The sequence below is a fragment of the Jaculus jaculus genome, chromosome 1, assembly GCF_020740685.1.
Source record: "Jaculus jaculus isolate mJacJac1 chromosome 1, mJacJac1.mat.Y.cur, whole genome shotgun sequence".
Taxonomy (NCBI): Eukaryota; Metazoa; Chordata; class Mammalia; order Rodentia; family Dipodidae; genus Jaculus; species Jaculus jaculus.
This window is the reverse complement of record NC_059102.1, coordinates 226,810,110-226,832,751: the sequence shown is the minus strand read 5'-3', so window position 1 is coordinate 226,832,751 and position 22,642 is coordinate 226,810,110. Positions and strand designations below refer to the sequence as shown.

The window sequence follows — 22,642 nt, the reverse complement described above, 5'->3', positions numbered from 1 at the left end:
GTCTCAGGAGGAGCCGGCCCTGCACATCAGAACTTCAGATTCCAGCTATGAAGTGGGAATCACTTCGCTGTTTAAGGTGCCCCTGGCCATGGGTGGCACTTTCCCACAGCAGTGGGGCGAGCTCGCACATGGGCCCGAATGCTCCCCCCAGCCTGCGGGCTTGCTTCCCACAAGCATCGCAGTGAGAACCACGCCAGCCCCGTAGCTGGATAGGGCACCCTAGCTTCTCGTGCTCACTGAAATAGACGCTTCCATCTCAGAGAGGGAAACCAAAGCCAGGGAAGGCTGGGCCCAAGGCAGAGAGTCACGCGGCGGGGCCACGAGGCCACCTGGCTTTGCAGTGGAACAGCCTGTGTGAGCTGTGTCAGCCACGGGAGCCAGGTCCTGGGCAGTGATTTCTGCGGTGGCCTAGGTGGTCCCCATGGATGGCCTGGTTCAGCTAGCTCAGCTTCAGGGGCTCCCCATGAGGAAGGTGGTGGGTTACTGCCTCCCCGTGTCTTGATTCTTCCCAGGGTGAGCCGCACACAGGAGGCCTGGGGACAAGAGGAGGAGGAGCCTTTTGAGTCTCAGGTGGGCTGGTGGCATCTCTGATAGATGGGCACAGAGCACAGAGGAGAGTCGCCAGATGTCCCCGCTCCAGGACCATGAAGTGCAGGAAGAGAACCTGACTTCAGGGCAGGCCGGTTCCAGGGCCGCACATCAGGGCTAGGTGCGAGCATCTGATAGGAAGCTGCCCATCTCCGCCTTGGAAAGTGCACTATCCCCCAAGGGATGTGGGCAGCACATGATGGCACAAAGGGATCACTGCGAACCAGGCAGGACCGGGGAGAAGAGCTCAAGCAGGAGGAGGCCGGGAGTGAACTAGGAGGACAGGTGGACAGTGTTCCAGGCAGAAGAACAGCCTCTGTGAAGGACTTGTCCTGAAGCCATGAGGGATTTGTGGAGGGTGGGGGTTGCTGCTGAAGGTGCCCAACAAAGTCCCTGCCTCCACCCCTGACAACAGGGTGCTTAACTGGGCACGTCTCGACTCAGAGTATAGCATGTTTTCCCAGCTTCCTTTGCAGCAGCAGTGAGCTGTGAGGAGCCGTGTGACCCAGAAGGAAAGTGGGGAGCCCCACCTCTTGTGGCTCAGTGAGGATTGGCACAAACCATGTGGCTCATGTAGGCAGGTTACACAGTCTAACCAGAACAATCCGGGGAGACCGTCAAAGCACAGTCTGACCTCTAGGTGGGAAAAGCAAGTTCTATCAACATGTTGTTTGAGTCACGAGTGTTTTGACTCCTAGGTGCCACTGAAGCCATGTTGTACCACAGACGGAGTCTAAATGATGGGGGTCGAGGCAGCAGCCAGATTCTCCCTGCATGCCTGTGAACCCCCATTTAGCTTCCAGGCCAGTACATCTGCATAGAATCAGCCACAGCACATTTTATAAAATATTTTATGTATTTGAGAGAGAGAGAGAAGCAGCTAGAAGTATATATATATATAGAGAGAGGGAATGAGAATGGGCATGCATGCCAGGGCCTCTAGCTATGGCAAATGAATAACAAACTCCAGATGCATGCGCCACCTTGTGCATCTAGCTTATGTGGGTACTGGGGAATCAAACCTGGGTCCTTAGGCTTTGCAGGTAAGCACCTTAGCCACTAAGCCATCACTCTAGCTCCACAACACCTTTTTGACTGCTGTTTTTTTTTTTTTTTTTTACTTTTGCATGTGTGATATGTGTGGTGCAGTGTGTGTCCACATACACACGTGCATGTGCGGAGGCCAGAGAACAGTAAGTATCTTTCCACTATCACTCACCTGTGTATTTCCTTGAGATGGATTCTCTCTCTAAACTTAGAGCTGTGGTTTTCATGAGCCCCAGTGACTCTCTGGTCTCTGCTGTCCACAGGACTGGGATTATAGATGCGTGTGGCCATGCCCAGCTGTGTATGTGGGTCCTAGGGAACAGAACTCAGATGATCTCAGGTCCTCTCAGGCTCCTATGCATACAGTGAATACTCTTACCTGCTGAGCCCTAGGCTGCTATTTTTTAAAAATTTAAAATTTTTTTTTTATTAACAACTTCCATGATTATAAAAAATATCCCATGGCGATACCCTCCCTCCCCCCACTTACCCCCTTGAAACTCCACTCTCCACCATACCCCTCCCCATCTCAGTCAGTCTCTCTTTTACTTTTGATGTCTTGATCTTTTCCTCCTCTTATGATGGTCTTATGCAGGTAGTATCAGGCACTGTGAGGCCCTGGATCTCCAGGCCATTTTGTGTCTGGAGGGAGCATGTTGTATGGAGTCCTGCCCTTCCTTTGGCTCTTACATTCTTTCTGCCACCTCTTCTGCATTAGACCCTGGGCCTTGGAAGGTGTGATACAGATATTGCAGTACTGAGCACTGCGGTCATTTCTTTCCATCACCATGATACCTTCTGAGTTGTCCCAAGGTCACTGCCATCTGAAAAGAGAAGATTCTCTACCAAAAGTGAGAGTAGTATTACTATAAGGGTGTGAACATTAACAGAAGTGCTTACTGGGCAGTTTGATGAGCATAGTATATACATTTAGCCAGGCAACAGCAGATGTTACACCCCTAGGGCTCATGACTACCCCTGTTTTAAGTTTTCAGTGTCAGGGATGTATTCCTGTCCCATGGAGTGGGACTCCAGTCCAATTAGAGGGAAGTTGGTTTTCCCCATAACAGACATGCCACTATTGCACCTGTTGGCTCATTTGGCCTGGCTGGCCAATTATAAGGCTTACAGCGTCCACTGATGATTATCTTCACTGGTGATTTCTCTTTCTCCCATTAAAATGCATGCAGAATGGCTTCTTCCAGCTTTCTGTCAGTTGGTCTACATGGAGGAGGTTATCAGCCAGTTCCAGCAAGATTTCTCAGTGGCCTTGCATAGGCTGCTGTTTTTTAAAATATATTTTATTTATTTGTGAGAAAGAGAGAGAGAGAGGGAGAGGGAGGGAGGGAGGGAGAGAGAAAGGGAGGGAGGGAAGGAATGGTGTACCAGGGCCTCCAGCCTCCTGGAACCCTGGTCTATCCTGGACAACCAGGTAGTGGCTTGTGGCATTTCTCCAGCGATGATTCCTGCTGTCTCAGTAGGATCTGCCTTGGGCCATCCACTGTGTGTTCCTGACTGGAGTGTGACTCCCTCTCCTCAGGGCATTTGCCTCTCCATAGTCACCTGCCCTCTGGTCCGTTGGCTTTTGCTATTGCAACAGCTCGCTTCTGTCACAAGCCCCTTTCAAACACAGGCTCCTTTTTTCCTTCCTTCCTTCTTTCTTTTCTTTGCATGTGTGTGTATGTGTGTATACGTGTATGTGCATATATGTATAGAGGCCAGAGGACAACTTTGGATGCTGTTCTTCAGGCCCCATCCACCTTTTTTAAAAAAATTATTTTATTTTATTTATTTGAGCGAGAGATAAAGAGGCAGAGAGACAGAGAGAGAGAAAGAGAGAGAGAATGGGTACGCCAGGGCCTCCAGCCACTGCAAACAAACTCTAGCTGTATGGATCACCTTGTGCATCTGGTTTACGTGGGTCCTGGGGAATCAAACCGGGATCCTTTGCCTTTGCATGCAAACACCTTAATGTCTAAGCCGTCTCTCCAGTCCCTCCTGTTTTTGAGACAAGGTCTCTCACTGGCCTGGAACTCACCAAGTAGACTGGATTGGCTGGCTAGTGAGCCCCAGGGATCCAACTGTCTCTGCCTTTCCAGAGCTGGGATTCTAAGTGTGCCATCTTGTCTAGCAGTTTTTACTTGGGTTCTGGGGAAGAAATTCAGGCCCTTGTGCTTGTAGAGTAAGAATTTTACCTACTGAGCTATCTCTGTGACAGCCTTCCCTTCCCTGCCCTTCCCTTTCCCCTCCTCTGCCCTCTACTTCAATCTTCTGCCCTTCTCCCCCTGCTTTTTCTTGCATGTTTTGAGACTCATGTAGCCCAGGCTGGCATCAAGTTTATAATTCTCTTGCCTCAGCCTCCCAAATGCTGGGATGCTGGGCATGGGCCACCCCACATGTTGTTGTTAAGTGTCTGATGCCAGTATTAGAGGGATTCACACCATTGCTAGGTCAGAATGGGGAACACTGGGCTGTGGCTCTGTCCCCGAGATGTCATGGGCTCCAAGTACATTCTTCAGGTGGCAGCTCCTGATGTCAGAGGCTCCTTGGTGCCTATACAGTTGATCTGGGAATCAGTCACGGTTTTGGGACAGGACCTGCCTTTGTGCTGGCTTCAGGAAAGGTAAGTGGATGATAAGAGAAAGATCCTCAGGACCCATAACTACCTGCACGGCTATAGACCTCACAGCAATGCCATCTTTACCTCCTTCCCCCTCTCAGCCTCTCCCTGAGGTGGCGAGGGCCATGACCCAGATTTGCCCCTGGGCTCTCACTCAGAACTCTGGCTTTCCCGGGCTCCATGGGAGGAAGCCAGCTACAGTGAAAGGCAGAGGCTGTGGGCGAAGGCAGCTCACTCTGAGCCCTGTGTCTGCCTCTTCCCTGCACCGTGGCCTCTGAGAAGTTATTCCAGGACCCAGCTGCCCAATTTCTGTATTTACAAAATGGGCATCAATGCTGGTCTCTGTGTCCTGGGGTGATTGGGGACCTCATAGGACTTGCCTGGGAGCAGGTGTCACAGAGGTGAATGAGTCTGGAGTCAGCACTGCACAAGGGAGCTAGGGCCAGGGGCTTGATCCGTCAGGGGGCCCAGCACAGGGCTTCAGTAGGCTTAGCATGGTGTTAAGCTGGGGGCAAGAGCTTTCTGAGGGGCCTAGAGCGACTCCCCACAAGCACGAGGTCAGCCCTGTACATAGGGAGGAATCTCAAGGACACTAATGTTTATGTCCAGGCCCACGTGTGCACTGCAAGGTGACAGGGCTCTTCAGGCACTAAGAGGCCAGAGGCCAATAATAGCCCATCATGGTCATTTGTTCCATCCCAGGGACATTTGTATTTTAGTCCAAGCATGGCAGCGTTCAGAGGCATTGTCCCCGAGCGGCTATGCACTGTTCTGTGTGGGGAAGGGGCCTGGCTCTGGGACATCCCTTGGCATCTAGCCCATGTGCTGGCCTGAGGGTCACCCTCGTCACTGCTAGAAACAGGACTTTCTGGTTCTGAGTTCCAAAGTTTGCAGCTCCACCCACCCCGGTGACATGACACACTAGGGAGGCCCGTGACGTGCTTGCCCTGGCTGCTCTACAGCACTGAGCGAAAGGCCATAAAGCTGTCAGGGAGAGCATCTGCCTGTCCTGTCCTCTCACCTGTCCAGCTGGGTCTTGATGACCTTGGCCCCTGAGGCGGTCTCTCTAACACCCCGGCTAGCCTGCGGCACACCGCGTCCCGGTTCTCTGCTGGCTGCGTCTCACCATCCTGTGCCAACAGTGCTTCCGGGTTAAGTCTCATTAGGGTAATAAAAAGGATGCAAAAACAGAATTTCAGCTGTACTTTTTCCTGGGCTATCATGACAGATTGAAGGCCCGTGGCTCCAGGATGGCCGGCCCATTCCAGCTCCAGTGACCCCGAGGCAGTGGAAACACAGGACATGGCCCAGGCTTCCTTTTCCACCCTCCCCAGTCCCATCACACTGGCTATGCAGCCAGCAGCTCTGTGGGAACGTCCTCCCAGCAAAGCCCAGGGTGACGTGTCCCTCCACCCCCTCCAGCCAGCTCAGCTCTCAAGTCCCAGGGTGCGTCATCCCACTGGGCCAGCTGCCCAGGTCACTGAGGCTGATGATGGGGACAATTGGCCTGGCTGGTCATCTGGTATCCAGCACAGAAAGAGCCTCTGGTGGGACCTCACTGGAAGAATAGGTGTATCCCAATAAAGCTTTATTGACAAAGTCCAGTGGTAGAGCAGATTTAGATTAAGGCCCTTGGGCTGGAGAGATAGCTTAGCAGTTAATTGCTTGTCTGTGAAGCCTAAGGACCCCGGTTCAAGGCTCAATTCCCCAGGACCCACGTTAAACAGACACACAAGGGGGCATGCTTCTGGAGTTCGTTTGCAGTGGCTGGAGGCCCTGACGCTCCCATTCTCTCTTTCTATCTGCCTCTTTCTCGCTCTGTCGCTCTCAAATAAATAAAAGTACCAAAAAATTTAAAAAAAAAGATTAAGGCTCTTGGTTTGCTGGCACATCTTGGAGAGTGGAGGATTTTCCAAATGTACAGAATGCTCTGTTCAGCCAGATGTGGGACCGCCATGTCCTCTCCATCCAGTGTGTTGTGGTCCAGGGATCTGCGTAAGTGCTCACATTCCATTCCAGAAGTTTTTCTGAGACATACCCACCATACTGGGTTGGGGAAATTACCCAGATGGAGCCCAAGTGGTACAGGCTTAGTGCTGCATCAGCAGAACTCAAAGCACCTATCGAAGATTTCCGGTGCCCTGTGGGATCCTGCCATATCTAGAACATCTTTCTTTTCTCCAATTTATCATCTCAGAACATTGTTCCTTCTCTCAAAGTAGTCATCGTCATCCCGGGAGTGTTGGCAAGGATCCGTGCTATTCAACAACTCTCCCTGACAGTTAAAAAGGATGAAGTCTGGGCTGGAGAGATAGCTCAGTGGTTAAGGCGCTTGCCTGCAAAGCCTAATGACTCGGATTTGATTCCCTAACACCCGCATAAAGCCAGGTCACAAAAAGCTGCATGCATCTGGAGTTCATTTGCAGCAGCTGGAGGCTCTTGTGCATCCATTCTCTTGTCTCTGTCTGCTTGCAAATAAATAACTAAAAATATTTTTTTCAAAAAAGGGTTAAGTCTTCCAGATTAGGTTCTCACTGCCCGGGACAAAGAGCTTCAAGGCAGACTGTCTACAGGCTGGGGTAGTAGTTCAGTCAGTAAAGTGCTCCCCTCATAATTATGAGGACCTGAGTTTGAGCCCCAGAACCCACACAAAATGCCAGGTATAGTGGGGTGTGCTTGTGATCTCAGCACTGAGGGGGTGGAGACAGGAGGATCCCTCCTGATTACTGGCTAGCTGGTCTAGTCTGATTGGTGAATTTTTGGCCAATGAGAGATCCTGTCTCAAAAGATAAAAAGTGGATTGTGTTCCAAGGTTTTTTCTGGCCTCACACACACATGCAAGGCTCAAAAACACACACACACACACACACACACACACACGGATTGGATAGGGACTTATAGACTGGATAGGGACATTGGCGTAGTCTTTCCAAAACACAACCACATGTCATTCCATTTGGACAACGGTACCAAAAATGTCCTAAGTTCCAGACAACCTCTTAGGCTTTGAAATAAAAGTCATTAATGCTGCATTCAAATTCAATATTTGAAAATTTATCCTAATCTTTCTTTTGCTTCCACATGAATTAAGTTGAGACTTTGGAAAGAAATATAGTTTTTTTTTTTTTTTTTTTTTTAGGAGCACTCTTGACAGAGGGTATAAAATTAAACTAGGTCTGACCTCTGGAGCTTAGCAGATTTTCCACCTGGTGGGAGCAGGAAATGGAGTCTCAGAAGGAAAGCCCCCTCCCGGGCAGGGGTCCTGTGCACATAGCATTCTCTGAGGTGGCGCTTCTTGGCCAGCTCTTTGCTGGCAGTTCCCTGATAGATGGTGAGGTCGGGTGAGCGTCAGGGTAGATGAGCCAAGTCAGTGTGCGGTTGCTGCCAGCCCTTGTTCAGTCTCATCAGAAGTATTTGAGCCCCCTCCGCCCCCGCCGTCCCCCATCAGCAAATGTACATAATTCCACAGCAGTCCCACATGTGGGTGGACGGGGCTGGCTGGGGTTTTTCCGTTCTTTCTGGCATGAGGGTGCAAGTTGGGGGTATTGACCTCCCTGGCTGCCATATATTTCAATTGATTTAGTAGAAGGGTCAGTAGGGGAGGGAGGGGCTGGGATCCTGTGCGTAGGAGGACAGGAGAGAAGGAAAGAGCAGAGACCACGGGACAGAGGGGAGCCACTCAGGGGAGCTGTGGGGACTGGGTGTTGGCTCTCAAGGGCAATGGCCACCTTCCTTTGTCCTCTGTAAGATTACAGGGCTTCCTGAGGGAAGAGAATGGCCTCATCACCCTTCTAGTCACCAGAGATGCTCTGCTAATTGAACCCTGGCTCCTCATATTATTGAGAGACCTGGAGAAGCCACTGAGGCTGGCTTTGCCTCCTCACGGGAAAGATGCTCCGAGCATAGCACCTCCCACGACTGTCTCTGTCTCCAGGCTTGGCTGAGGTGCTGTGTGTTCTGAACAGCCAGCTGGGCCCTCAGGGATAGCTCCGAAAGTGGCAGCTTTACAGGCTAGAGATGAGCTTGATGATAGAATTTGTTGTGGTCACAAGGTGAAGTAGGGGTGACTGTCCCCACTCAGCCCTCTTTGCCACTTGCTTTCCTTCCCAGGGTGGTCTCTGCGCACTCCACGCTGATGTCACTGTCCTGAAGACGTGGTATATGGTGGACATGGGGGCGGAAGGGTCACAGTGTGATCTCCCAGCTGCCTGGTGTCCAAGGACGGCCAGCTCTGGCTTGGTCTCAGGAGCTCCAGACTCCATCCCAGCGGAATTTCTGACTCCCCTGGCCAGAGCTGACTTCCCAGACTCAGAAGGAACCAGAGCCAGTAGACTGACTGTCCCTCCCCCATTCATCAAGTGACAGGGGCAGTGCTGGGAAGGCGGCCGTCCCCGCAGACCTGGTTCCTGGGCGAGTGAGCTACCAAACACCCGTAGGGACTTGGTCTGTCTCTGGACCTTACTAAGCCTCAGTTTCTCCACCTGTCAGAGAGGTATTTTGACCCGATTCTGTTTTAGGCACGTGGCAAGTGTTTCCCAATGTGCAGGGAGGGCTGAGGTTTTGTCTGGTGACACATGCACGAGAATCTTCCACTTTGATCTGGACAGCTTTGTGGAGCTGGAGCTGGGATGGACCTGAGAGGCGCAGAATATTAGAAGGTACCAAGTAACTCACCATGACAGGGCTTGAAATAGAAATGTAAAGCCAGTGATGAGTGAGTACTAAGTTTTTATGTAGAGGCAGGATAAGCACCTTAGTGTCTGCTTTGACCTTTAGAATCTTTATGGAAGGGCCGGTATACCAGCATGCAACTTTTTTTGTTTGGTTTTCTTTTTCTTTTTCTTTGGTTTTTCAAGGTAGAGCCTCGCTTTAGCCCAAGCTGACCTGGAATTCACTATGTAGTCTCAGGGTGGCCTTGAACTCACAGTGATCCTACCTCTGCCTCCCTGATGGTGGGATTTCTTTCTTTCTTTCTTTCTTTCTTTCTTTCTTTCTTTCTTTCTTTCTTTCTTTCTTTTTTTCTTTCTTTTTTAGACAGGGTCTTATGTATCTCAGGCTGGTCTTGAACTAGCTATGTAATGGAAGCTGATCTTGAATTTCTGATTTCTCTGCCTCTGCTTCCTGAGTACTAGGATTCTAGGTGTGTGCCATTACAGCTATTTTCTTGAATAGGGATGGAACCCAGGCCTCTGGTGTACTGTAGTTCTACCAGTTGAGCTACCTTCTTGACCTTGCATTAGCATTTTAAAGTGTTTCTGGTGGGGGTGGGCTGCAGAAATGGCTCAGCAGTTAAGGTGCCTGCCTGCAAAGCCTCATGACCAGGGTTTAATTCCCGAGTAGCCATGTAAAGCCAGATGCACAAAGTGGTGCATGCATCTGGAGTATGTTTGCAGTGGCTGGAGGCCCTGGCATGCCCATTCTCTGCCTCTAGTTCTGTCTCTCCTCTCTCTCTTCTCTCTGTCTCTGCTTGCAAATACATCAAAACATCATTTCTCAGACGACTGAAAGCAGAATAGCTTACTTACACTCGAGACAGCAAAGACCTCAAGTGCTGGCCACGCACGCCTTTTCTCACCTCTGGCTCTCAGCTTACTGGAAGCCTCCACTGAGGGTCTGGGGTCAGGAGAGTCCTTGTTCCTCATCTGCCCCGGACTCTTTCCACGCTCAGGGTTGCGTACATGTAAGCTGGCTGTCCTGTAGCACAACAGAATGCTATGCATGGATTATCAAGTGGCATGTCCATGGCATTTCCGTGGATTGAGCTCTCTGAATTGAGGGAGGCCCTCACTGCCTGTGTGCTGGGACCTCAGCACGAAGCAGACAAACAGGAATCCTCACACCCAGGGGCTCCCTAGAGCCTCAGACAAGGTCCCAAATCCAGAGCATCCCAGGAAACCTCACTAGGGCGGAGGGAGCAAGGCAGAGACGGCAAAGAAATCAGGGCATACTAGGGGCAACCAGAGGTCACCTTTCTGGGCATCTCGTCTCAGTGCTGTGTCTCCCAGGGGTGAGGAAGTTGGGAGTGGTCACACCTACCATGACTTAAAAACATCAAGTAGAAGCAATTGGAACAAGGTGACGGGGAGTGGACTGAAGCTGCAGGTATCACACCTGGCCTCCCAGCAGTCCCTGGAGAGGTGTCTATCTTACTCCGTCCTTATGCTTTGTAACTATTCCATAACTTGTCCTCCCTCCATGCTTCAGGGTTCCTGGGGTTTGGCTTGGAGGTAGGACTGTACTGCTAGCAATTATTTTCTGAGTCACCTCAGGTAAGACCCTCTCTCTTCGAGGTTCAGTGTTCCCTTTTATAAAATGGGCAGAACAAGTGTCTGCCCTATAAAGCGAAGTGAGTTATCTCAGTGAGCGCAGTGAGAACAGCCGGGGGCAATAATCTAAGCTGTTATTACTTTCCCTAGTAAGGAAAGACTTGAAGCCTTTCTGGCACTTTAAATGTCTAAATAGTGTGTGCTCTCTCTGGAATAAGCTACATCCTGAATAGAAAATGATCCCCACGCTTAGGTCTGTAGTCATTTATAGCAAATCCTGTTTCCAGCGCAGATTTCAGTCTTGCTGATATAGAGGGAAAATTTCCAGTGCTGTGCTGTATAAATTTAGTTGACGTTTTACTGCTTGTGACTCTTTTATCACATGACTTTTGTTTCTCATTAAGTCGGCGAATGAGATTTGCTAATAAGCCAAGTGAAATCTAATTAGGGCAGGGCCTTTTCCTAGGCTTGGTCTCCAGGGGCTCAACTGAGCTCGCTGAGCGAGCATGCCCTTCGCTGCTGGGACCCCAGCGTGAAAACCCTTTGCATAGAGCACTCGGGCTGGCATCGTTTTTGTAGGTTTCGTTTCCTGAAAATGCTTACTAGTTGCCTCAAGGACCAAAACCAAAAATAGATGTGAACAACGATGGAATGGCCCTGGTAATGGGATACGTGCATTAAATGCAACTTTGCAATTCATATAGGCTGGGTGACCATGATGGAAATGAGCAGAGATTTGTAGATTAACGTGAGGGCTTTGCTCTTGGGTTATTTTAAAGTTCTGTTGCTAAGGCACAAGAAATGGTAATTTGCCTCAGTCAAGTATGGGCACATTGCTTGCACCCGTACAGGTGTGTGCTCATACTGTGAGCATTAAAATAATCGCGATGAAGCAGACTTGGTGGTGCACGCCTGTAATCCCGGAATGTGGAAGGCTGAGGAGGACTGTCCTGGGTTTGAAGCCAGCCTGCACTACATAGTGGGCACCAGGCCACCAGGGCTACATAACAACACCCCTGTTACAAATAGATGGAAAGACAAACAAAATCCTAAAACAAAACAAAAACCCAAAAATACTCCCCCCACCCGCAAAAAAGACTCCCAAGATAGCAACAAACTATAACAAAAAGACAATTAATTTTTTTTTTCCCCTGGGCTGGAGAGATTGCTAGTGGTTAAGGCACTTGCCTACAGAGCCTAACCACCCAAGTTCAATTCCCCAGTGCACATGTAAAGCCAGATGTACAAAGTGACACATGTGTCTGGAGTCTGTTTACAGTGGCTGGAGGCCCTGACATGCCCATTCTCTCTGTCTCTCTTCTATCTTTCTCTGCTTGCAAGTAAATAAATAAAATAAATAAATATTTTCCTATTGCGTTTTCACTACCCAAGACAGAGTTCTTAGGTTTTCTTGCTCTTTTGTCTTGTTGTCTCTCTAGTGTTTGGTGTCACCAGTTCCTGACAGTTGGTACTGTCCCTTTAATTCATTATGTTACAAAGCAGTGATGTTCCAAATCTGTAATTTCATTTTCTTTTATCTGCTACAGTGAGTTGGTACAGGGAAGTGTCCCCTCCACTATTGCTCAGTTACCCATGACCCAAGTTACACAGGAAAATGGGGTCAAATGATGGATTCTTTGTATTTACTCATGCTCCTCATGATAACCTGACGTCTCTTAATCTCAGAAAGGCAGCCATTTAGGCCTTAAAAAATAGCATCAGTGGGCCTGGAGAGCAGGTGCTTGTCTGCAAAGCTTAATGACCCCAGTTGGATTCCTCAGTACCTACCTAAAGCCAGATGCACAAAGTGGCATATGCATCTGGATTTTCTTTGCAGCAGCTGGAGGCCACCCCTTCTCTCTTTCTCCCTATGAAAATAAGTATAATTTTTTTTTTGTTGTTTTTTTGAGGTAGGGTCTCACTCTGGTCCAGGCTGACCTGGAATTAACTCTGTAGTCTCGGGGTGTCCTTGAACTCACGGCGATCCTCCTACCTCTGCCTCCCGAGTGCTGGGATTAAAGGTGTGTGCCACCACGTCCGGCAGTATAATTTTTTTTAAAGCTCTAAATAATAGTATCAAGCCAAGTGTGGTGGCGCACACTTTTAATCCCATCACTAGGGAGGCGGTGGTAGGAGGATCGCCATGAGTTTGAAGCCTGCTTGAGACTACATAGCGAATTCCAGGTCAGCCTGGGCTACACTGAGACCCTGGCTCAAAAACAACAACATCAACAAACAACAACAAAAGCAACAGCATTGTAAATGCACAGACTTGAGCATGTTAGAGAGTTTCACCCATGGCCTCTCACACCCTCCCCAGGCTGGATTCCCAGGATTCCAGGCGGGAGCCCCTGTAGTCTGGGATAGCATGTTGCTCCGGGTTTACCCACTGCATTCCCTTTGCATGTGTGAAGCTCCCATTTCTCCCAGAAGCCCCTAGCTTCTTTAGTAAGCAGCAGTGTTTCAAAGACTATCTCAGAGTTTGCAATCTTTCCTAAGCCCTTGTTGGCAGGCAGCTCCTGAACAAGGGCCTCAGGGGTCCATACTGCTGCTTCCATTTCTGACTCAGGTCCATGGAGGAAGACATCTTCTCCTCTGTATTTCTTTGGTATCTTTTTTCTTCCATACTGAGAATTTGCGTTATTATCGAAATCAGTTGATACCGTTATAATATTTCATGATTACTAATTTGTCTTAGCCAGCTTTATGCATGTAAAGATGGAAAACAGAAATGCTAAAATTACTACCACCAATGCGAAACCCAGAAAACAAATTTCTGACCTGGGCATAGTCCACTTTGTCAGAGTAGGTGGCCACCACACAGCGGATATGTCCTCTAACCTCTTTTTCTCTGTGTGTCCCTCTCCCCCTCCCTCTGTCCTTCCCTCTTCTTCTTCCTTCTTCTTCTCCTCTCTCTCACCTAGGGTTGGAACTCAGAGCTCCTGCATACTAGACAGATATTTTACCAGACTAAAAAATTTTGTTCTGAGGGCTGCTTATCAGTTAGAGCCCTTGCCTGTAAAGCCAAAGGACCAAAGTTCTATTCCCCAGGACCCACGTAAGCCAGATGCACAAGATGGTGCGCATATCTAGAGTTTGTTTGCAGTTGCTGGAGGCCCTGGTGTGCATGCATATTCTCTCTCTCTCCCCCTCTTTTTCTCTCTCTCAAATAAATAAATAAAATAAATAAATATTAAAATTTTTATTTGGGACAAGGTCTGTCTGTATAGCCAAGCTCATTGTTTTCCTCCCTCAGCCTGTGGAATGCTGGAAATATAGACTACGCCTGAGGCCTTATTTTTCCTGCTGCCTTAGCTATCATCTGGATCTGGGGTCTCTAGAGATCCCAGTATCATCAGGGAATCTACCTTTCCTCTCTAATCCAGTCAGCCACATCTGTGTATGGACAAAGTCATCGGGTTTGTTACAGCCATGTCTACACTGCATGGACCCAGAATGAGAGCTGGAGGAACACACAGGAAGCACATGTTCCCGTACCCAAGCCTGAAAGACCTCAAGGCACTTTTCCTTATTCTCACGTGGGTTGGGACACCCAAGCTTCTCGTCATGGAGGGAATTGCTACATTGGCCTACCATAGACTGGATGCTTTGCCAGCACACGAGGGCTACCGGCCAGTTCTGGGGAGGGGAGAACAGTGGCCTCTTAGAACCTCAGTCATACAACACTCTATACACGTATGTTGGACCCCCTCTAGTAGTTCTGGTTCCATGAGCAAAGAAAATAATTATGGATATCAAGATGGCTATTTTCAAATCTGATATATATATATATATATATATATATAGATAGATAGATAGATAGATAGATAGATATAGATATAGATATATAGATATATACATATACATATATAGATATCATATACATATATATCAGGTGTCCCCCATAAACTTATGTGTTCTGAATGCTTAGGTCCCTAGCTGGTGGCAATTTGGGAATCGAAGCCTCTTGGAAGCAATGTATTATTGCCAGTGTTTGGCACACTCTTCTGTTGCTGTTGTCCTCCTGATGTTGGCCAGAAGGTGATGTCCACCCTCTGCTCATGCCATCATTTCCCCCTACCATCATGGAGTGTCCCCTCTGGTGTGTAAGCCAAAATAAACCATTCCCTCCCACAACTGCTGTCGGGTGTTTTCTTCCAGCAACACGCAGCTGTCTGCAACACTGCTGATTGGGTCCTGAGGCTAAAATGTGTTGGGCAGCTCCTAATGGTACCCAGTGGCTATGTGGCACTAGCCTTTGGCCCTGGCGAACCCCAGGATGGAACCATCACTGCCCTATTTTCCTAATAGCAGTTAGGGTGGTTTCTGACAGGGACAATTGAAATACAATAGGAGACAGGCAATGTCCTTGGCTAGGCAGACTGACAGAGCAACAGGACCCATGGTAGGTGGTTATATTCTAACCCAAGATGGCCAAGAGGGTTATTCCATGCCCTCCTCCTTCTTCCTGGCCTAAGTGAGTTTTTCCACTGGCGGGGCGGCCTGGCTTGGCGGTGTTCTGGGACCTATGTAGCAATGGATGCATCATGGCCCAATAACTGCTTCCCTTTCATTTAAGCTGACCAAACATAGACTCTGGATGGCTGGGCTTCCCTTGTTTGATAAAGGTCCAGTTCCCACTAGGGCTGGTGGATTTTCCAGCTCTGGAATCCCCTCCTCATGGAGGAATCTCTTCTCTCTGAGTTCTTTTCCTCTGACATTGGAATAAATTTATTTATTCAAAAGAACCTCAAGCCGAGCGTGGTGGTGCACGCCTTTAATCCCAGCACTCGGGAGGCAGAGGTAGGAGGATTGCCATGAGTTCGAGGCCACCCTGAGATTCCATAGTGAAATCCAGGTCAGCCTGGGCTGGAGTAAGACCCTACCTCAAAATAAAAAAACCAAAAAAAAAAAAAATACATACACAAAAGAACCTTAGCTATCACAACAGAAATTTGGACTACATCCAACTACAAGGACCCTAATTCCCCAGGGAAACTAAGATTCTCAGCTGGGTTCTTAAGCTCTGGGTAACCTATTGGTGGTGATCTCTGAGTTCCTGGCTGAAAGGTTCAGGTGGGCTGTATCTGCCCTGAAACTGGTCAGGGTCTCTCCTCATTGCCACTTGTCTGGCTGAGCAGGAAGCAGGGTGACACTCATCTGAAGACAGATGGACTGGGCGGGCACAGTCACACTGCCCATCCAGTGTTTTCCATAGGCCATGGGGAAAGGAGCTGTGAACTAAGAGGGGTATGGACCACTCCCCACATCAAGTTGACAAGCAGTGGACAAATGATCTGAGCACCACCTCTGCATCTCCATGTGGCATTTAGACAATAGAGGGCTGTGAGCTCCTGCCCCATTGCCAGTGGATGGCTGTAAACTCCTGCCTCATCTTCAATGGATGCTCTAAGCTTCTGCCCCATCTTCAGTGGAGGGCTGTGAGCTCCTGTCCCATGTTCAACATGGTAGATATCAGAACAACTGCAGACTATAGACCACTCAAGGGGCATTTCCAGTCTTGGCTGTCATTTCTGTTAGGTGGGCACCACATCTACCTTGTGCCATTACTGTATATGATCCGTGAGGATGTTTGAGGACAAAGTGCTCAGCACAGTTGGTACTCCATGAATAGACTTTGCATGAGTGTGTGTGTTCTTTTTTGCGCGTGCACTTGCATATGGAGGCCAGAGGACAACCATGGAGTTGTTCCTCAGGTACCACCCACTTAAAATTTTTTACAAATATTTTATTTATTTATTAGAGAGAGAGAGACAGACAGACAGACAAGGAGGCAGTTAGAAAAAGAGAGAATGGGCACTCCAGGGCCTCTATGAACTCAGATGCATGCACCCCCAGTGCATCTGGCTTTATGTGAGTCCTGAGTTCTTTGGGCTTTGCAAGGCATGTGCTTTAACTTCTAGAGCTAGAGCCATCTCTCCAGCCCTAATTTTTTGTTTTGAGACAGGTTCACTCATTGGCTTGGAACTTACCAAGGAGGCTAGGCTAACTTGCCAGTAGGCATCAGTGATCCTCCTGTCTCCACTTCCCCAGTGCTAGGATGACAGGTGTGAGCCACTGCTCCATACATTTAAACTCAGGTCTTCATACTTGCATGGCAAGGACTTTACTGATTGTTCCATTTCTCCGGTCCCAGAAATAGTTTTTGTTTTACTACTATTGACGCAGAAAGATGAGTTTCCCTTGAATGTGATTATCTAGGTACTGGTTTCATTGTCTTGCCCCCTTCCTAAGTTGTTCATAGAGCAGTCTGTTTCTAGGAAGAGGCCAGGGCTGCTGTATAGACAGAATAACTAACGGCTTCCACAAGCCCTACTCTGGTCCTGAAATCCTGAAGCTGTGGCCTTACGTGGCAGGAGAGATGTTGCATTGTGATGGAGTGAAGGCTCTGGCGGTGGGCGGTCTTAGGCCATGCGGGTTGGCCTCAGGTAGGGAATACAGATCTTTCTCAGAAGGTAGCTGAGGGTTATGATAAGAGATTCCAGCCATTCCAGGAGTCAGGCAAGCATCGTTCGGAGATCTGCTTCCACCAGAGACTTATAAGACGATGGAGTCAGCCCATGGGAGAGGGATGGATGGGGAGAGTGCCAGGCAGAGGGACCAGGCCTTAAAGGTGATTTTGATTCCCATGGCAGGCCAATGAGATGGACTTAGAGCAAACCACAGCTCAGAAGAATCAGAAGTTGCCAAAAATAAAATGCAGAGAGAGCATCTGTCTTGACTGAATCAACTTCCTCCTCTGGTCAGGACGTCTGCTGGGACGACTCATCTTAGTGGTTGATGGAAAAGCCGGTTCGCGGGTTCCCACAGTGCTGCAGGAAGGAAGCTCGGCTTATGTTAACGACATGTGGCTGATTCAAGGTGAGCAGGCTCTGGGTGCCAATGCCTCCAGCCCCAAGGAAGCTGGAGGGGAAAGCCTGCCCGGGGCCACGTCTGAGGGATGAAGCCTGGGCTTCCCAATGCTAGCACGGGCCAGGCCCATACTCGCCACTTCGCAGCGGCCATTCTGAGTTCTGACATGGGTCCAGAAGAGGAAATGTCCCCCTGCTTGTTTAGGCCATGCACAAAACGTGTCTGTTATTTTTCAGTTACCCCAGATCCCATGGAATGCCCATTCGTCTCCAGTTTTGCTAAGACATTGAAACCTCTTTTTTTTTTTTTTGAGCGATTTCCAGTTTGAGGCCGGCGTCAAATGAGAAGTCTCCCCGTGGCAGGACCTGGCAGCCGGGAAGCAGGAGCCTCACACACGCTGGGACATTTAATACGCTTTGTTCAGCGTTGTACAAGAAACCCAGTCAGCAAATCCTGATTTATGGCCGGGCTCAGGCTTCCTGCTACTTTAAACCCTGAAAATGTCGAGCCTCGCCCTGTGTGCCCGCCAGCGCAGCTGCCTCCTGCCACCTTCCCGCCTGTCCCCGCCTCATCACTTACATAATGTCAGCGTGGAGTAATGGACTTTCCAGGGCTTTGACTTGTCCATCTGAACTTGTCTGCCTTGCTTTTCCTTTTTTGTTTTATTATCAAGGCGAAAGTCATATAATTTAGCTTTTTTTTTTTTTTGGTTTTTCAAGGTAGGGTCTCACTCCGGTCAAGCTGACCTGGACCTAACTATGTAGTCTCAGGGTGGCCTCGAACTCGTCATGATCCTCCTACTTCTGCCTCCCGAGTGCTGGGATTAAAGGCGTGCGCCACCATGCCCGGCTTAATTTAGCCTTTTTAAGGTGGAGTTCTTTGTGGCTTTTAGCACGTTCACAACATTGCCAAAAACAAAACAAACAACATCTCCATCTAATTGCAGACCAACTGGATCACCCCAGAAGGACATCATCCTGTACCTACACAGCAATCACTCCCTGGCCCACTGTCCCCCAGTGCCCAGAAACTACTAGTTCCTCCTATCTTGATGGTCCTGCTCCTTCTATAAAGTCTTTGCAAGTAATTCTTTTTTTGTTGTGTTTGTGTGTATGGTGTTTGTGGGTGCATGCACTTGTATGTGTGTGTGGGTACGTGAGGAGGCCAGAAGCTCAGGTCATGTATTTTCTTTATTTTACTGAAACGGGGGGGGGGGGGGTTGGTAGTGGTGGTGGTGGTGGGGAGTCTCTCCCTTGAGCCTAGAGCTTGCCATTTCAGCTAGACATTTTGCCCAGGGGACCCACTGCCTCCACCTTCAATGCACCGGAATTACAGGCTGCCTCCACATCTACCTGGCATTTATGTGGGTGCCGGAGGAGGTGGGGGGTTCTAAGCTTTCATCCTCGTGCTTGGACAGGAAGTGATTTATCCCCCAGGCCATCTTCTCAATGGCTTTCCCGAGGACAGGGACGCTCAAGCAGATTCTCTAGCTGAAGCCTGGGCTCACCAACTTGGGCATCCTAGCTAGCTGGCTTGCTCCGGGGATCCATCTGCCTCTGTGTCCTGAGCGCTGGGATTCCAGGCAGGCTGCCGCACCCGGCGTTTATGTGGATGCCCAGGTCTGCACGCTGGCACACCAGGTGCTTACCAACTGATCCTGTGGAAGTGGAATTGTGTGATGTGCAGCTCGCTTGTGTAATATTTCGCTGAATGTTTTTATACTCCAGTTGGTTTCTCCATTTCTTCTTTTTTTTTTGGTTTTTCGAGGTAGGGTCTCACTCTGGTCCAGGCTGACCTGGAATTAACTCTGTCATCTCAGGGTGTTTCCATTTCTTCTTAAAAAAACATTTATTTATTTGCAATCAGAGAGACATGTGAGACAGACAGAGAGCATGTGTATGCCAGGGCCTCCAGCAGCTGTAAACAAACTTTAGACACCTGTGCCACCTTGTGCAGCTGGCTTTACGTGGGTACTGGGGAACTGAACCTGGGTCATTAGGTTTTGCAGGCAAGGGCCTTAACCACTGGGCCATCTCTGCAGTCCAGTTTATCCATTTCTGCATTGGTAGGAAACATGGGCTGTTTCTTTGAGGGATTATGGGATTATAAATGATAACTATGAATGTATGTGACTTTTGTCTACATCTCTACCTCCCATATTCATGGTGTCTACCCAACTTATACACTCTACTCACCTTTTTTATTTTTATTTTTATTAATTAGTTTTGTACCCAGCGAATACAGTCAATTTGGTACCATTGTTAGGTTCATCCATGTCCTACCTCCTCCCCCACTACTCACCTTTTTGAGATTAAGCTGTTCTGCAGAGGTCAGGGAATTCCCTGCGCACTGACATCTATGTCCAGAACCACAGGGATTCAGTGCTGTGTGGCTGACAGCCCAGCGGAGGGACAGGGTCAGGGCCATCGCCTGCCTCTAGGCTGGCTCCTGACCTTCAAACACCCCTACCCCTGTCCTGGCCCCACAGCTGGGACCATGTCTTGCCACCTCCCGAGAAAATGACTGGAGAGGGAAGCACTGATAGCCCCAAGGAAAACCTGAGCTCCTACAGTCCCTCAGAGGGGCTCACGACCAGCCAGCTATACCCATCCGAGCGGACCTCAGCCCCTGGTTCTGGCACCTTCCACACATCGCCATGCTGGAGTGGACTGTGGAGCTCTAGGCCTCAGGCCCTCTCCACTCTGCCTTCCGCTGTGTCCACATCTCTGCCACTCTCACCTTGGTGTTGTCAGCTGCAAACAGGAATCACACCAGGGCTGGAGAGACGGCTTAGCGGTTAAGCGCTTGCCTGTGAAGCCTAAGTACCCCGGTTCGAGGCTCGATTCCCCAGGACCCACGTTAGCCAGATGCACAAAGGGGTGCATACATCTGGAATTCGTCTTCAGTGGCTGGAAGCCCTGGCGTGCCCATTCTCTCTCTTTCTCTCTGTTGCGCTCAAATAAATAAATTAAAATAAACAAACAAACAAAAAAAACACCCAAAACAAACGAACAAAAAAAGAATCACACCAAGTAAGGAGTGCCTGGGTGCCCTGCCGGCCACACGCTGTTTCCTGGACAGTAACTCAATCCACACAGCACTCAGCCAGGTGCTGCTGTTACCTCCAACTTCCATCTGGGGAAACTGAGGTGCAGAGGGGTGAGAGCAGTTGCAGCCACGCTCCTCAGTGAATGGCAGAAGTAGGCTTTAAGCCAGGTGGCCGGAGACCTCGGCTTCTAACTCTGCACTCTCCAGCCAAATTGTGACCGTTTCCCATGGATGCTGTCCTCTCCTACTCGGAGGGAGCAGAGCACGCTCAGGAGCCTCGCTCGTGACCCCCAGCCTCGGCAACCCACTTCCCTAGTCACTTCCCTTCCTCTGGGAGGACTCTGGAGCCAAACCCAGCCGCCATCGCTGCATTCCTCATGTCGTCAGCGTGAACCCTCTCTCTGCGCTGCGCCTGCGCCTCATCCCAAACTTCCAGCTTGGGCCAGACACAGAGAAAGCCCTTGTTGAGTGTTTGTTGATTGAGTAAACGAGCAGATGAGTGACTCCTGGGAGCCGGCTGGCCTGAACCTTGCATTTTCCATGGATCCCTGAATGTGAGAATCACCCATTCCCCAAGAGCTTCAGAGGAGCCCTCTGCCCTGTGTGCTGGGGAGAGCCAGGGACCTCCCTGGGAAGGAGGCCTGCTCTCCCTCAGTGTAAGTAGGTGACAATTTATGACATGGATAAGCGCTTATAAGCCTCAAAGAAAAATAGCGTGTGTTTATGTAGGGCCTCGCTTCCAGCCGCTCGGAGGCCTCAGCAGAGGCGGCTTGGGCGGCTGCCGCCCAGCCAGGGCCAAGTTGGACTGAGGAGCAGAGGCGGCCCACCCACTTCCCACCCAGCCCGCCGCAGCCTGCGTGTGTGGGGCCGGGGGAGTGCCCATCTGTCTGGAGAGCTGGGGCCACCTGCATGGCTCAGCGTGCCACACCACGGTGGCTGGACAGCAGTAGGTGTGCACGCCACCCGAGGCCACACAGGGTCATCGGTATGTCCTCGTGTCTGAACCCATGGTCCAGGGCAGGACTGGAAAACAATGCTGGTCTCCCAAGCCTGAGTGTCTGTCTTCCTCATTTCTCTAAAACCCTCTGACTAACCGTGTCAATAGAAGAGCTGACCTGGCGGCCTTGGCCACTGTCTCCAGGACATGTCCCATTCCAGCTTGGCTAACATCAGATCCTGATGCCCAGCTCAGGCCAGGAGTTCCAAAGTCCCAGAGATTGGCTTTTAGGATGTGACAGCACAATAGCAGGATTCCTGAGAAATCCAAGTGATGCCTAAAGTCATAAATTATTATGTGTCTTCCATTGCTATTTTATGTGCTTTTATTTAAAAAAAAAAAAAGAGAAAAAAGTTATAGTGATCAGTTGGTCATTTCCTATGACAGGGTTAGATGAGAAACAAACAAGCAGGGCCGGGGAGACGGCTCAGTGTGTAAAGAGCTCACCCTGTAAGAATGAGGACCCGAGTTTGGATCCCAGTGCTCCCATAAAAGCCAGCGTGACAGTGCGTGCTGTAATCCCAGCACCGTGCAGATGGAAACAGGAGGGCCTCTGGAGCTCCCGGATAGCTAGTTTAGCCAAATCAGCGAGCTCTAGATTCAGTGAGAGGCCCTGTCTCAAAAAATAAGGCAGAGGCCGGGCGTGGTGGTGCACACCTTTAATCCCAGCATTTGGGGAGGCAGAGGTAGGAGGATCAGCATGAGTTCAAAGCCACCCTGAGAGTACATGGTGAATTCCAGGTCTGGGCTAGAGCAAGGCCCTACCTCAAACTCACCCCCACCACCAGGAAAAAAAGAAAGACAAGGAACAGAGACAACATTTAGGACCTACCTACTCAGCATTCGGCTCTCCTCCTGAGGTAGGGATAGAGCCTACTCTTTTCACCAAGTCAAGGGAAGAGCAGAGATTATTCTATTCTGCCTGTGCATTCCAAGACACCTCTGCAGACTTGCTGGACCCCAGAGCACAGCGGCGGTGCCCTGTTGATATTCTCTCTTCACGTTTCCAGGTAAATCTAAACAAGGCTCAAAAAAGGGGAAGTGAGCACGCTGGCACCACTCACCTCCTTCATCCTGGGCCCCATTATTATTCTCATTCTCAGGAGGAGGCTGATGTCTGGGAAGCTACACACTGTCCAAGGGCACTGGACAGTCCATCTGCTTCCAGCACTCTTGTCCTTCCTGAGTTCCCATGCCTCTGGG

General features: G+C 49.7%; 1 long non-coding RNA gene across 2 annotated transcripts in view; it reads left to right on the top strand.

Annotated features, from left to right (window-relative positions):
- LOC123459359 overlaps window positions 1–18,481 on the top strand; it is a 38,105-nt gene extending 19,624 nt beyond the window's left edge. The window contains exons 2-3 of one of the 2 annotated variants that reach the window (XR_006636242.1): window positions 17,178–17,403; window positions 18,341–18,481. This is a non-coding gene — a long non-coding RNA (uncharacterized LOC123459359). Of the gene's footprint in view, window positions 1–17,177; window positions 17,404–17,707; window positions 18,033–18,340 lie in introns of those variants that run through there. The other variant, XR_006636241.1, reaches the window with a different exon arrangement.
- Window positions 18,482–22,642: the final 4,161 nt, after the last annotated feature.